Below are 12,688 nucleotides of genomic sequence, written 5' to 3'. Positions count from 1 at the left end.
CAGAACCAGAGGGAACATTGGCTGCTTGCCTCACTTCATAAACATTAAGGGAATCTAAGCGATACAATGAAGGAAAAGGGCAGCGAGATGAATGATAGGCCATGTTTAATTGAATGGTGGAACAGACGCAAGAAGCTGTATGACTTGATCATGCTTCTTTTTCTTATGTTCTTATGTTAATATTCCTTTCTCTGGACCTCAATGGAGTGTAGAGTTGGAATGAAGCCAGCTTTGTCCCAAATTTCATCAGTTTCCTGACCTAAAGTTTGGTGCAATTCTATGTAAAACTGGACCTGCTCAGAACCCAAATTTGTTGTTAGATTCACATCACTCTCCCATTTCATTCTGCAGACTTTAAAAGCTTCTGTATGAATAATTCAACAAGACCGAGGATCACTGTTATTATTTATTAACAAGATGAAAGTGACAGGCGCACAGCACAGACATGGCCTGGGATTCCTCTTAGCTCTGAAAGATTTGTCAATGTCTCAGCTTTAAAGTGCAGCCTGAAACCAGATGTCAAGCAAAAGTTTGATCATATCAATGAGAAAGATTCTTATAAACGTCCTCATTTATTTGGTACTGTTTAATTAAGATGCAAATTGTTTTTAAATCAACTCATTTAATAGTCAACTGCTAGAATGAAAAGGGACAGAAATGACAAAAGCAACTGAAACAAATGATTTATCACTGATGCCTTTTAACTGTAGGAGAATCATGAACGTTTTCATTTTGCAAAAGCACCCATCAACCCCAGATGAAGCACTGACACAAAACAATGCCACTTCACTCAGACACTTTCTTTAGCTGAGAGCTCTAAGTTTGCTGTGTATATCGAATCCAAGAACTGAGTGGTGCTATTGAGTTTCAAATCAAACTAGAGCGTGCAGGGCATGGTTTTCTTTGAAATATTACTTCATTTGAAGATACTGCTGGTTGGTAGGATGCTGGTTCATTTACAGCACTGACAGCCAATTCTGGACCATTGATGCAAAGACACATGTTTGAATCTCATACAGTCAAATACAAACAACTAAATAAATCCATAATTTAAAGAAGTTGGCTGACACCAGTAACTCTATCCATGAAACTATAGGGTTACTAACATCCTTGACAGAGGGAACTCTGCTATCTTCACTTGGTCTGGGCTATGACTAGATTGGTACTAGACTGCCTTCTTGGTCATGGACAATAAATACTAGTGTTGTCAATAATGTCCGCATCTTGTGATTAAATAAAACAATTTCCTCCAAGAAATGAACCTGTTTGACTGTGACAATGGTTCTAGACCATAAGGTAGAATCTCAGGAGTGAAAATATCAACTGCCTTGCCAGTGCCGCATACATATTGGATTATAGACTGATCAATATATCATATGACAAGGACGAAGATGCCCTTGTCGTAGGGAGTCTCATCTGAAGAAGACAGTAGAATTGTGCCACTGGGGAACTTAAGGCAACCAGGCTGGATGCAAACTAAACAAACAGGAAGACATCTAATTGTAATGAAGTACATATAACCATATAACTGTTTACAGCACGGAAACAGGCCATGTCGGCCCTTCAAGTCCGTACCGGTTACGCTCCAAGGGTTAATAAGAATTGCTGAAAATGCTGAGATTGCAGTTATTTCCCATGTGGTCTTTGTCTACCTGAGGTTAGAAAGGCAAAACTAAGAGCTAGTTGTTAAATCTACAATTGTAATTTTATGATCTATTCATGACTTATTATGTGATTGAAGCATATTAGCTCATGTTTGAGCAGTGACGTGGATCCCTTCCAATTTGCTTACCACAGGAACAGATGCCATCTCACTGGCTCTGCACAAAGTCCTGGAACACCTAGACAGCAAATATGCATGCATCAAAATGCTGTTTAGTGACCACAGTTCAGCATTTAACACCATCATCCCTTCAAAACTGATCAGCAAACTCCACGACCTGAGCCTCAATATCCTATTGTACAATTGGATTCTGGATTTTCTCATCTTCGGACCCCAAATAGTGCAGATTGGTAAGAACATCTCCTCCTCAATCTCCATCAAAATCTGAGCACCACAGGGCTGCTTTCTGCCCCCTGCTCTACTCACATGGCTTGGTACAACAACATCAACTACAAATTTGCTGACGATACCACAGTAATGTGTTATATAAAAAGGAACATACAGGAGGGAGATTGTAAACTTGGCTGAATGGTGTACTAACAACAACCTCATACTCAATATCACCAAGCTGATTTAGAACTTTAGGTAGGAAAAACCAGAGGTGTATGATTCAATAATTATTCTGGGTTTAGAGATGTAGAGTGAGAGCAAATGCAAATTTGTGGGAGTCACTATCATGGAGGATCTTTCCTGGACCCAACACACTAACGTAATTGTGAAGAAAGCATGTCAGCACCACTCTGATTCCAATTAAGAAGTGACCTATTGTGGACACACAAATTCTCCTTACTTGTCAGGAAGCTGGAACTGTACTTCCTGAGAAGACTGAGGTGGGCAAGTCTACTGGCCACCATCTTGTCATTGTTCTGCAGGAGCTCTGTTGAGCATCCTGGCCAGCTGAATCACAGTATGTTACTGTGTATGTAGAGCATTGGATCAGAGGTCAATCTACAGGACCATAAGAGCGGCAGAGAGGATCACTGGGTCTCCCACTAACCCCATTGTCATGACCTATCAGGATCATGTTTGAAGAGGACTCACAAAATCAGTGAGGACCCCTACCACCCCCTACATAGATTCTTTCAGCTGCTCCCATCTGGAAGGAGATACAGGAGTTTCAGAGCCAGTACCACCTGGCTGAGAAACAGTTTCTTCCCTCAGGCAGTGAAATTGCTGAACGTCTGAATGAACTGCTCATACAAGCCCTCCAAGACTCTACTATTTATGAAACAATATTTATTTATTTTGACATATGTATATATGCACTGCATATGTATTATTTGTCTTTATGTGTGTTATGTCTGGTTGTATGTTTGCATCTTTTTGCACTTAAGACCAGAGAACGCTGTTTCATTCTTGTTCAATTGGATGATAATAAACTTGAACTTGACATGTTGTTTGTACTCTGACCATAAATCTGAACTTTTGAACTTTTATACTTTCAACAGTAAAATCTTGGCATTATTGGAAAATACTTTAAGAAGCTTGGTAGCAGATGCATCATTAAGTTGTAACTCTACAATGAACAGTTTGATCCGTACATTTTCTTGTTGCACATTATCTTATGACAATGGACTGAATTACCTTTGGCCTCATATGGTGTTGGAGGCATGATGTCAATGGTGACTAGACCCAGCTGATGTAATGCTGAAGAGTGAGGCTGATATTCCTGATATTTTTAAATAATTAAAACAGTTTTTCATTTACTTTATAATAAACATTTGAAAATACATTGAAAAATTAACAAATAAGTGAATCATCTCAAGTTCACATCCAAACTTACCCATTCCCACAGGGTTCAAATGAATGGAACCATCATCCACAAACCAGTATTTCTTGGAGTAAAGTCAATGACTGGAATCAAGGTGTATATTGCTGGTCAATTTCAAGGTTCAATGGTGAGTGCACTGCTGGAGTGGACAATCGGATGCACCACGTCTCAGCTCCAACACATCTGGGATATCAGTGTGTGACTGATTCCCTTCACAGGCGCTGGTTTTCAGCACGGTTCCAACCAAAGCTGTCTTTTCTTTTAGCTGAGTCAGTCACTGGAAGCAATCAAAAGGAGCGAACGGTTACAATTACACAGTACCATTAACTTGCTTATAGGGAGAGGGTGCTAAAAATTGAACAGTAGGTGCTTGTGAAGTCTAGGATCAGAGATGAGAATGAAGATTTGTGTACAACAGTTAATTTCAGCATCGCATGATTGAAACTATACTTGACACAGTTAAACACAATGACAAACTTTAGCCAGTCCTTGCGAAGCATTTCTGGAGTTCACTATGTCTGAAGTCACACTTGAGACAACCATGCTGAACCCCTACCCCAACAATGGCAAGAGCCCTGCTTTCTAATATCCTCTTGTACTTCCAAGTTCAGTGGTATCACCCTTTAATCACTTGATTTCTCTTCAAGTCCATGACCACTGATCTTACTGTCTGAATTCCAAAGGACCCTGACTCCCTCCTTCCAAATCTTCCCCCGACCCCACTGATCTAACTCTCTGATATTCTGAAGTTCTAACCCTCTATTCACCAATCATCCAACACTCTGATCCAGATCCCAAAGTCCAGCTACTCCAAGCACGGACCCTGCATGCTGATCCATTCTTACGTATCTAATCACCAACCAACCCCAAGCTACATCAGCCAATTATCTGAAACCTCACCAGACCTCAGCCCCTTACATCTAAAGATCATTCTGAACTTTGGAGAAATGTGACTTCTCCCACTCCCCTATTTTCATTTCCTCCCACCCTGGACCCAGTCTGAATCCCATTTTTGATCCCTTCAATATGCATCCTCTTTGCTACTAGGTCCTGTTTGCAAACGCTGCCCTATGCCAGGTCGTGAACTAGGGATGTTGCTGGAAGAATCGTTGGTAAGGTGTACACTACACTGAGAGTGGGACCGTAGTATTGTGAGGGAATACTTAGCATCAAGCCGAACCCCATTGATAGAGGGAACCAAAAGAGGGTAAAAACACGTAGAGTGCCAACAAGTGGGTGGGCCTCTCTGGCATTGCTCAGGACTCCTTTGAAGATACTAGAAGGTTTTGGGGATCTTGGTCAGGAGTGACTGTTCCCTTACATTTCCCTTTCACATGGATCCATGGAGCTGAAATCAGGATCCCATCTGTGATTAAATCAATCTCATGTCCATCCTTGATTCATGGCGATAAATGCAACTGAAGTAAATCAGAAGCGGAAATAATAAGTGCTTCTTGACAAACCTCTATGATAGCTACTGAATTCTCCTCTCTCCAAAGGTAATATAATGTGACTAATGGTGAAAGGAGGGGGATGAATGCTGGTGAAGAAAATGTTCTGATTCAGTGTGACAAAGATGACAGCTAGGATGCCTCAAAATTAGGATTAAGTATATGACAACTGAGTTTATTGTCACAGTTGCATCACAGGTGTTTGTGAATAACTAAGCAGTGCCATATCCACACCAGAAAACACAGTTTGGAAATGAACCCATAAAACTATATGCCTCTAGCGTTTGACACTGTGTAAGCACGGAATCAGATTATGAAACAGGGATGCAGAACTCATTCAGCAACTGACATTGGGTCAGTCACTGAATTCTGATGGAAAATTAGGATGCAACGTACAGTGTTGTCTGACCTTGACTGTTGTGAACCAAAAAAGTGGAAATAATATGCCTTTAAAAAATGACACTGGCTCAACGATTCAATTCAGATAGTGAAAGGTGAAATTAATTTTCCTGATCCACATCAGACAATAAATCAAAATGGGGAAAGCAAAACTGAACATTCCTCTTGGAGTGCTGTTTATCCAGCTTTAAAAAGTGAATTATAAATATTATTTTCACTTACTTATTTAAACATTACTAACCCATGAAATCTTCCTACTGCTTAGTCGAAGGTTTGGAATTTATCTTCCATCTTTTTTTTGGTTCCGACTTTCTCTACTCAAATCAATACAAATAGTTTTAAATCCTTTTTATAACAGTATAAGTCCACAAAACAAATCTAACTAAATAAAAATATTCAAGGAGACAGCAGTTTAGCCCTATTCGTCCATGTCCATCTGCCTGCTTTTAGTTATCCCTTCCAATGTATCTGTATAAATATCTTTGAAACCACTTTATCACTTCTGCTGGCAGCTTGTACCACACCCACCAGCCTTTGTGTGAAAATATTATTTCTCAGGGCTCTTTTAAACCTTTCCACTCTCCCCTTAACTTTGCACTCACCTATCTTGGGAAGAAAACTTTGAGTATTTATCCGATCTGTGCCCCTCATGATTTTATAATAACTCTACAAGGTCACTCTCAGCCTTCCTGCCAATCCAACATCCCCGTGAATCTTTTCTGCACCCTTGTCAGCCACTACGCACAGACAGCATCAACCCTTCTCACACACAAAGGCAGGCCTGTGACTTTAAGTCTCAATAACTATTGCAGGCCAGAGGTTATTTTTTTCACTAGCACATTTGAACAGGAGACAAATCAAGAATTTCTGAGTCGGACATTTCAAAACTGAAAATCCTCAAGTGATCTCAATCTCAGTTTTTTATTCTTATTTTACTTCTGTTGTGGCAACGAATTGAGCATCAGAACAAATCACAATTACAACCCTGTTTACGTCAGAAAAGGAAGCTGAATGAAAAAAAGATGATCATGGAAATCACCTTTTGAGTTGTTCACTGCAAATGGTCAGACTATGCAGAGTTAAACATCAGAGACGTATTATTTTAATTTCCTTATTTTGAATGCAGCTGCTTTATTAATTTATCAGTTGCTAATTTGAATAACCTTTGAGAGAGCTATGGATTTGCCACTTGCCCTTTTATAAGTCTGCTTTGCAATTCAGATTTGATTCACACGAGAGGAAGGTAACCCACGCACTGATTTGCCTAATGCCGTTGCTCCTGGCTGGGGCTGCTGCTTTTACCTTGTTTCCAGATTTTTGCCTTCCATTTCTATTAAAAGAATCTGGTGACATTCCAAAGATTGAAATAAGCAACAGATTTTGGGGGAGAAATTCATATTCCAATTCTTTCTTACCTTTTCAGTGTACATTTTGGTATTATTTTGCCTCTTGCTTTCCTTTGAGCTTGCACTTTCACCCTGCTTTGCCTTACACTTTCAATCTCCTAGGCAATCAGTAAAGTCCACTTGTGATTGTTCAGAGATGTATATCAATCAAGACAAATGCAATATCACTTCACTTTATGGACTCCCACATTGGTTGTAGTCAAGGGCGGATACAAAGTGACGATCCTGCTCTGAACTATTCCAACACTGAGAAGAACACTATTTGCATCAGAAAGGCATGACCTCTGGTGCCAGGGATGACCATTTTCCAGCTATGTTTACCATTTCACTGAATGCACTTCTTGTTCAGCTACAAAACCGAGCCACAGGGAACCAATGTAAGTGTGCATTTTTAGCACAGTTCAACCTACTCAGCAAATTGAATAATGTGATGCTGCACATTGAAGTATGAGAGTAGGCAGTTAAACACCTCTTTTCCACTGTCATCCCAGTTGATTGGCTGTGCAGTGTCCCGGGATAACAACCCCTTTGTGCCGTTTCCACTGGGCCACCCTTAACTGGCTGAACCCTTCTCCATTAACAATGGCGTGAGGCAAGGCTGTGTTCTCGCACCAACCCTCTTTTCAATCTTCTTCAGCATGATGCTGAACCAAGCCATGAAAGACCCCAACAATGAAGACGCTGTTTACATCCGGTACCGCACGGATGGCAGTCTCTTCAATCTGAGGCGCCTGCAAGCTCACACCAAGACACAAGAGAAACTTGTCCGTGAACTACTCTTTGCAGACGATGCCGCTTTAGTTGCCCATTCAGAGCCAGCTCTTCAGCGCTTGACGTCCTGCTTTGCGGAAACTGCCAAAATGTTTGGCCTGGAAGTCAGCCTGAAGAAAACTGAGGTCCTCCATCAGCCAGCTCCCCACCATGACTACCAGCCCCCCCACATCTCCATCGGGCACACAAAACTCAAAACGGTCAACCAGTTTACCTATCTCGGCTGCACCATTTCATCAGATGCAAGGATCGACAATGAGATAGACAACAGACTCGCCAAGGCAAATAGCGCCTTTGGAAGACTACACAAAAGAGTCTGGAAAAACAACCAACTGAAAAACCTCACAAAGATAAGCGTATACAGAGCCGTTGTCATACCCACAACTCCTGTTCGGCTCCGAATCATGGGTCCTCTACCGGCACCACCTACGGCTCCAAGAACGCTTCCACCAGCGTTGTCTCCGCTCCATCCTCAACATCCATTGGAGTGCTTACACCCCTAACGTCGAAGTACTCGAGATGGCAGAGGTTGACAGCATCGAGTCCACGCTGCTGAAGATCCAGCTGCGCTGGATGGGTCACGTCTCCAGAATGGAGGACCATCGCCTTCCCAAGATCGTGTTATATGGCGAGCTCTCCACTGGCCACCGTGACAGAGGTGCACCAAAGAAAAGGTACAAGGACTGCCTAAAGAAATCTCTTGGTGCCTGCCACATTGACCACCGCCAGTGGGCTGATAACGCCTCAAACCGTGCATCTTGGCGCTTCACAGTTCGGCAGGCAGCAACCTCCTTTGAAGAAGACCGCAGAGCCCACCTCACTGACAAAAGGCAAAGGAGGAAAAACCCAACACCCAACCCCAACCAACCAATTTTCCCTTGCAACCGCTGCAATCGTGTCTGCCTGTCCCGCATCGGACTTGTCAGCCACAAACGAGCCTGCAGCTGACGTGGACTTTTTACCCCCTCCATAAATCTTCGTCCGCGAAGCCAAGCCAAAGAAGAAGAATTGCTTCTCCACTGAACACAATTCATCCCTGGGGATCGGAGTGTTCAACCTTCAACTGGAAACGGGTGTTCCTTTTCCACTGGTTTTATCAGCACACCGGCATCAGCAAATGCCAAGGAGATGGTTAATCCCCGTCCCAGTAAATTCCCAGTTAATTCCCGGGACAGGGTGCCAGTGGAAAAGGGGCTAATGATGACAAGGTATGTGCAAAGTTGATTTTACATATGCCATGCTAAATTAGGTCTCAACAATCCAGTGTGTTGAGGTAAATACAAGAAGCTTAATCTCAGCAGTGGGAACTCCCACCACTTCCTACCTTCCCACACAAACCTAATCCTTCCCAACTGTATCTTTTAAAGAAAGGCTCAATGATTTGTTGAGATTAATTTGGAAGTTGACAATACTATAAGGAATGTAAATGAAAGCAAAAATTGCAAATGCTGGAAATCTACAATAAAAGAAATGAGGAAACTCTGGAACTGCTCAGCAGTTCAGGCAATACCTGTGGTATTTACTGGGACAGGGATTAACCATCTCCTTGGCATTTGCTGATGCCGTCATGCTGATAAAACCAGTGGAAAAGGGACACCTATTTCCAGTTGAAGGTTGAACACTCTGATCCCCAGGGATGAATTATGTTCAGTGGAAAAGCAATTAGTGTCCCAGTTAAGGGTGGCCCAGTGGAAATGGCACAAAGGGGTTCTTATCCCGGGACATTGCCCAGCCAATTAACTGGGATGCCAGTGGAAAAGAGGTGTTTAACTGTGTACTCTCATTGATTGAAGGTCATTGACTTGAAATATTAACCCGTTCTCTCTCCACAAATGCTGCTCAAACTGCTGAGTAATTCGGACGTGGTATGCTTTCATTTGCAAGAACCATGACAATACATTTCTAGCTGGGGAAGCCTTTCTGAACAGAATGTTTGGTGCCATTCTGCTGTGTTTTTCTGAATAAAGGAAGATTCAGAGGAAGGAGAGGTGGGGTTTGGATATGAGGTGTTCTCTTGCCAGAACAAAGACCACTGAACTTCCAAAGTTAAAGATCTCTGAAAACAGTCACTTGCATTCCAAACCAGATTCCCAATGGCTTCAGGTAATTGGACATGATAGTGTAGGGACCAAAGGATGCGAGTTATCTTTTAATCATGTAGGATAGGACTTTAGACCAGGATCCACACAGCAATGACAATTACGCAACACATTAGAGGGATTTTTAAACAACATTCCACTATCTAAGCAGTTCCAGGGCATTCTTACAATACTCCGGATATCTAAATTTGTGGGAGTATGCTGCATCCTACAGACTTCACTGCTAGAATGCATGATGGTGCAATCCTTCAGTACCCTGAAGTGAAATGATTAATACAGATTGTTGATTGGTGGCAATAGGAGTGTACTGAATTGAGAAGTGGATGAGACTACTGAGAAATTGGTAGTGTAGGTCATCTCGAGGTGGAAATTGTCTGGAAAACTCATGTGAGCTCACTCAGGTGATCAGTACAATGATCCTGCCACCAATGTCACCTATTCATGTTTCTGCTTCTTTCTGTAGAGACCACCTATGGATGGAAAGCATCTTTACTTTTAGATGCTGTGTCTGAAAGCTCACTCTCTTGTATTGTTCAGAAAACAGATTCCATTGCCAAAGACTCCCTCCAGTTCTTCCAGCTTTTAACGGGTATGGATTACCAGTAAGGAGCCTCAGATACCTTTTGACCCTTGTAGCCAAGAAAGAGTATGTTCAGCACTAAGTGTACATAGCAATCATGTAAAATAACAGGGGGCATCAATTTACCCCACTGACAGCAACATAATAAACTAATCTGTTCCTTTGGTTTTAGCCTTATAGTTCGATTCTTACAAAAGAGTGTTGAAATGGTATTATGACAGGGAACAGACCTGGTTCAGATTTTTTAACATTCTCAACAGCCCTCTGCCCATTTTATCACTGAGTGAATGGAAGACTCTATGCAAAAGAAGCATTTGAAGAATTCACAAAGACAGATTTTTTCTAACTTCAGTCTTATAACAGCATAGTTTTTAAATTTAGAAATACTGACACAGTACAGTAACAGGGCCTTTCAGTTCACGATCCCATGCTATCCAAATATCCCAATTAACCCATACATTTTAAAGGGTGGAAGGAAACTGGAGCTCATGGAGGAAACTCACGCAGACGCGGGGAGAACTTACAAACTCATTACACACCAGATTCTAACCTGGGTGACTATAGTAGCCTTACACTAACTACAATTACAAATACTAGCAAAAAATGTACAACATTTTAAAATCATTATGTTGAAAGCAATAATAGTACTTGGTCCAAAATTGCAAATGTTAGATAACATCACATCTGTCTAAAACTTTTAACGTGGGTGAACTCAGCCCTCTGCCCTATCAAGGTTACCTAGACCACCAGTGTAAGTTTTTGTGACATGTCCCATGTTGGTCACATCAGCCACTACAGACCCCCATGGAAGTAAGACTCATTTGTAATGGAGTGTTACTTCCTGGGCGCATTATCAAACCTACCATGTGCCTTCCACCAAGTCTTGTGCTAATATTTGGGTTTCAGGTGCATTACACAATAATAAGACCCTTACCTTTAAACTGAAGAAACGTGATCATGGTGCAAATAAAGGATTCAGAAATGTCATTTTATTTTAGCCAATCATCACTCTGTTATAATATTATAAGTTCTCATTTGAAAATTTTAATAAAGTAAATGATGCTACATATCAAATTCAGTTTAGAATGCCATGTCCTGCACGACTTTACTAAAATTATTGTTGAATAAGCTATTTGACTGTCACTTAGTTAATACAGTAAGAAAAAGGAAAGGGAGAGGGATAATCATTTTCCATTAATTTTAAATTTAATGTATACCAGCATTTCATATTCTCATTGTGTGAAGTATTGCAGGCTCATACTTGTCTAGACTTGGTTTTAGTCTTGAAATGGCTTCTCATTTTCAAATTCTAAGAATAAAAGAAAACGAGTTCTGTGAAATGCAGGGATTAATCAGTTCCACTTTCTTTGGTTCTTTGTCAGGCTTCAAGATCAATTCAAGATCTGGCAATTTTCTAACACCCTGTCATGAATAATCACCCAGATAAACTGTGAGATCTTTACTTGGGAACTGAAAGAACAAACACCACCTGAGCCCCAGGTTTTCACATATAAACCTGGTGAATTAAAATGAAATTTTACAGAAAGAATTGATCCTTTATATGGCCATTGTTTCTCAACATACAATGGCTGTGTCAGATTGTGTTTCCTCCTTTTCACATAAAACCATGTAATTCATTGGTACTGTTCCTTCAGGTGCAATGTCTTTCCTCAGACCATGAAGTTGGCTGTAACAAACCATGAAAGAGGGAATTGGAAGCTTCCTGGCAGCAATCTCTTCAAGAATTTCCTTCACTGTACCAAAACTAGAAAGTTAAAAATGGCCAAAGAAGGTGATGGTTTAATCTAAGGTTCTCCTAAGGACATTTCTGCTGATGTGTAGCTCATCTCTTGCTAATCATCATTTTTATACCTCTTGATTTAACTGTTGCAACAGCTCAGTTTGTAGCTCTTTCACCCTTAGTGAATTGACTCTGGGTTCAAGTACATTCTGGAGACTTGATTCAAAAAATAAAATGTCTTTTTGAAAATAAATTTTCAGGAGGTGGATACTGTTGGAATATCATATTTGGTTACTTATCCCTAATTGACTTTAGTTCCATCTTTGAGCTACGGTAGTTATGGTGAAGGTGCTCCCACAGTGTTGTCACAATGGTGTAGTTAGCAACTGTTTGGGTTGATCATGTGGACTACTTTGTCCTGAATGGTGCAAAGCTTGTTGAGTACTATTGTAGCTGCAGTAAGGGGAAGATACTTCAACTTGCAGATGGTCTCAGGTGGTGACTAACTCTCTTTCCAGTGTCATGTGTCTAACCTGCTCTTGTAATCGCAGTATTTTTGCAACTGGTCCTTTGAGTTTTTGATCAACACTAATCTTCTGGATATTGATAATGAAGATAATGGAAGTCAAGGACAGATGGCTGGACTCACCTCATTGGGGATGATCAATGCATAGCACCTGCATGTCATTGATGTTACTTGTCATTTAATAGCCTCTGTCAGAATATTGTTTTGAATCCTGAACCCCATCAGAATCGAACAAGCAAGAAATTCTTCCCTACAGTGAAAGATTATGCTCATACATTTTA

The 12,688-nt window shown here is 41.0% G+C and overlaps 1 protein-coding gene across 3 annotated transcripts in view; it reads right to left on the bottom strand.

Moving 5' to 3' along the window:
* LOC138745913 (proline-rich protein 5-like) overlaps positions 1-12,688 on the bottom strand; it is a 362,551-nt gene that overhangs the window by 168,770 nt on the left and 181,093 nt on the right. For all 3 annotated transcript variants that reach the window (XM_069903427.1, XM_069903428.1, XM_069903429.1), the window contains exon 3: positions 3,447-3,711. The gene's annotated coding sequence lies outside the window, so the exon portion shown is untranslated. The remainder of the gene's footprint in view (positions 1-3,446; positions 3,712-12,688) is intronic.

Source organism: Narcine bancroftii, chromosome 11, assembly GCF_036971445.1.
Source record: "Narcine bancroftii isolate sNarBan1 chromosome 11, sNarBan1.hap1, whole genome shotgun sequence".
Taxonomy (NCBI): Eukaryota; Metazoa; Chordata; class Chondrichthyes; order Torpediniformes; family Narcinidae; genus Narcine; species Narcine bancroftii.
The sequence above is the reverse complement of the archived record's forward strand: the minus strand, read 5'-3'. Positions and strand labels throughout refer to the sequence as shown.